The sequence below is a fragment of the Leguminivora glycinivorella genome, chromosome 2 (assembly GCF_023078275.1).
Source record: "Leguminivora glycinivorella isolate SPB_JAAS2020 chromosome 2, LegGlyc_1.1, whole genome shotgun sequence".
NCBI classification, from domain to species: Eukaryota; Metazoa; Arthropoda; class Insecta; order Lepidoptera; family Tortricidae; genus Leguminivora; species Leguminivora glycinivorella.
Genome location: NC_062972.1, coordinates 33,296,171 through 33,300,503, shown reverse-complemented (window position 1 = coordinate 33,300,503; position 4,333 = coordinate 33,296,171).

Below are 4,333 nucleotides of genomic sequence, written 5' to 3'. Positions count from 1 at the left end.
ATGAATGACTGAAAAGTAAATAGACCTGCTAACATATATGTACTTGATGTCGACCAATGGAGATTACATTGATTGGTTATCTTGAAATTTTCAAGTTCATTGCCGCGTTACTATGCTATTGCTTGTGATTTTCGTGTTGAGCAAGTAATGGATGTATGTTTTTGTGTTGCTGCCCAGTTTCTTAAGGGCTTTTGTGGTACAAGAAAGTGCATTTTGATAATGTCGCTATAGAAGATTTTTATTCAGATTTGTGCTTAGCCCAATGTGAATATTGTTATCGTACGTACTGAAGGCAAATATGAGATATTAGCTTTCATCTAGCAGATTCATTCGGATAGATGGGATAGCTAGAAGTATAGTCACTTACAATAATAATATACCTAACACAATGAAGACCGCAATCCTTCTGCAAGCGTTCCGAGACTTTACCCACCTCATAAATACCCGTCGTTACCTGAATATTATTAATGTTAAACATACCTATAGGACTTTGTAGTTTTACAAAGTTACCTATTATCTTCCATATAGGTGCTTAGGTCACGGCACGACGCCTATTTAGCATTTACCAATTTTACCACAAGCTTCTACCATCACCGTGGCATTCGGTAAAAGTACCTACTTGTCACGCATACGTGACAAACGTAATTTGTAGGAAACAATAAAATTGTCTGTGTATAAAATTGCAAAAACGTGTGCCATAACTGTCCATATACGTAAATACATTGGCAAAGTCACATAAGGCTACCTGGCCCTATATTATTATCTAACTGGTTTTCTTGTTACGCTAGTGTCACTACTCCACTATAATTTGACCTGTACGTGTTTAGTAATAGTTTGTAGCAAGAGCTCTTGAGTTATTTTGGATTACTAAGTATGGTGTTCTATCGTTGAGTGAATAACTTTTAGTTTTACTAGAACCTAGGTCATTACCATGGGTTGCGTGACTTACACCACGATGCTTGTTTTTATCAACAAGCACTTACTTCTGATTCCTTGAATGTTTATGGTATGTTTTTTTTACGAAAAGTATCCAAAACTTGGAACAAAGATCTTATACATTTAAACGAACAATTCTTGTATTTATTTATTTATATATTTATATACCGACGATCTCTGAAACCGCTCTAACGATTTCGCTGAAATTTGTTATGTAGGGGTTTTCGGGGGTGAAAAATCGATCTAGCTTAGCCTTAGATCCCGGAAAACGCGAATTTTCGAGTTTTCATGCGTTTTTCTTTCACGTTAGTAAACGCAACATATGATCGTTCATTTCGCCAACCGCGCATCGGCTGGGCGTAGCTCAGTCATAAGAGGTCTGTCTAATGTAGGTACGCAAGCACATGGCAGGAGTCAGGGATTCGAATCCCGACCAGAAATAAAGTTTTTTTTTGTATTTATAAGAGTTATTTGATCTAAAGACGTGGTATTATAAAATGAAACCCAGCCCAGATATTGCACTTTTATCTGTAATCAATTTCAAGTGTCCTTGGACCGCCGTTAAGAGACTGAAGATGACAGATTTGATGCATGATTTTTTGTAAAGATGACATTGAAATCAACTTTCTTGGAGATTCAAATGTTTCTAATGACTGGTATGTTTCTAATTTACCCCACAAATTGCAAAACTTCATTTCGAAGCAAAGAAATGCTAGGGTAATTTCGAAAGGGGAATCTTGATATGATAGAAGATAGAAATAATGGTGATCTTCTATATCATTTGGGCGCCATGCCACAATGTATGCAAAATAATGACAATGAACGCTACTAACGCCATAAAAAATGCGTTTACGTAGGTTTTTTTTTCTTAACAACGTAAAGAATATGTTACAGTGTTTGAAATTGAAATGAAGTCTTAAGTTAAAAAAAAACCGGCCAAGTGCGAGTCGGACTCGCCCACCGAGGGTCCCGTACAAACTTTCTTTCAAACTACCTAGTCAAAATAATCTCATGTTTTCATATAACTCTAATGACTTGACTAGAAGACAAAAGTTTAGGTACTAATGAGCATTATTGTGTATAGCGCCATCTCTTCGTGAATTCGCTAACTAATTTGCGCGACCTATATACTATGTTGGTTTTTCAGGGATAATTCTTTATAATGTTAACCGATTTAAACAGTTTTTACTTTATTGGAAGGAAAACGGTTTACGTAACATCTCGTATTAATTTGAAGTACGATATACATTCGCAAGGGTGGGTAACTTGAAAGTAAAAATATGAAAAGTTTATTGTGAATTAAAAAAAAAGTTTCCAAGATACAAACACGATTATATTTTTCCTGTAATATTTAGCATAAAACCAATGTTTCCTAAAATTTTCATAATTTTTAGTTGGTAAACTTCGGAGATAAGGGGGGGGGGACGGTATTTTTTTTTACATTTTCCTTCAAAATTCTTTTTTTTTCCACAACAAAAAAATTATAAAAAATATTACATTCAATTTGCGCTCTTTCTAACGATATCCCACTTGATCTAGTAACTTGAAATTTACAGTTTGCCCCCCATTCATTTTGGCCATTTTCTACAATTAAAATTCATAAATTAAAAAAAAATTATATTTTCTATTTGTAGAGGTTTACAATGTTCATAACTATTCCAAATTTCAAGTTGATAGCATTAGTAGTTCTCGAGATATTTAGGAATGTGACAGACGGACAGACAGACGGACAGAGTCGCACCATAAGGGTTCCTGTTTGTACCTTTTTGGTACGGAACCCTAAAAAGTGACGAGATGAAATTAAAATATTCAGATGAAAAAGTTGGACAAAAACTGACACAACATTTTCAATAGGTATTAAGGTTTTAACTAAGTAGTTCATACTCATATTATTATAAATGGGAAAGTGATGTGTGTGTCTGTTTATTTGTCTGTCTTTCACGGCAAAACGGAGCGACGAATTGACGTGATTTTTTTTAACTGGAGATAGTTGAAGGGATGGAGAGTGACATAGGCTACTTTTTGTCTCTTTCTAACACGAGCAAAGCCGCGGGCAAAAACTAGTATTTTCTATAAACTGTCACTGGTCGTCTATTTATCACCAAAGCGAATGCACTTTTATCACTTATCGACGTCTTATCAGTCTTATCACTCATCACCACGTGCCGCATGCGTGATGATCAGCCAATGTCCACGGTCGCATGCGTGATGGAGATTCATGTTGTAGATTAATAGATTTAATTTATTTATACTTATTGGGATTAAGATAAATATCTTGATTGATTTAGGCATGAATTGAAGAAATGATAGCAAGGGTTTACTGGTGAATTTTTAAATTAAAATTAAAATTATTTATTTCATAAATCACTGTTTACATGATGTAAGGTGATGTGAAAGAAGGTGAAACCCGATAAGTTGAGCATAAGCTGGTTTTTGAAATTCTAAATGTGTAATTTTCACAATGTTGTTATTTCAAGGACAAATTATCTCGATTTATCGGGTTTTAAATTAAAAAATAAATAAAAATTATTTATTCATTCGGAATTCCTCATAAAGCCAATGGCCCAAAACGTCACATAGAGGCGCAATTTTGTATTAGTCAAAGGAGCATAGGAGGATAATAAGCGTGACGATGAAGCACTTGGAAACCTAAAGGCATGTAGTGGCAAAACACCTAAATGGGCATCCCGACGCTGACAAGTGATAACAGAGAAAAAATTACTTACATAATTTTAATTGTGGATACCCCTTTTTAAGTAAACAAATACCTGTGGTAAGGGGTACCGCTCTTCCTTAAAACTAGTAGGTAATGTAATCAAGAATAATTTGGATGAAAAAAATGGTTTTACCAGTAAACCCTCGAATTAGGTAGTTTAGAAGAAAACCCATAAAGTCAATTTTAGGGTTCTTTTATGTAAGCAAATGTGGTTTAGAGGGAAGGGTTTAGAGTTTTGTTACCCCCCTTTCCTCTAGTGAGTGTCGTAAAAGTCGACTGTCGGATATGGTTTCAATTGTGGTGTGGGCGATGGGCTAGCACCTAGCAATATCTGACTATGTTTCATGTACTATGCCTGCCCCTTTTGTAGCCCGGTGACAATATTCAATATTATGGTATCATGTAGCTGATCTGATGATGGACACAGAAGCCACAGGAACTCTGTGATTGATACAACAACGCAACCTAACCATGTTTGGCATTTTTGGAATTGTCTTGATTAGGTACCTACTCGTATTAGTTGCCCGTGGGAATATAAACAGTGAACAAAAACTTTTTCACCACACCAACTGGTAAAGGCTTACTTTGCTATTTTTTTTTTGGGGGCATCAATAGCAATACAAGAAATACAAATGCTTATGTTAAAATACAGTAAGCCAATAAAAGATGTCCACAAGAATA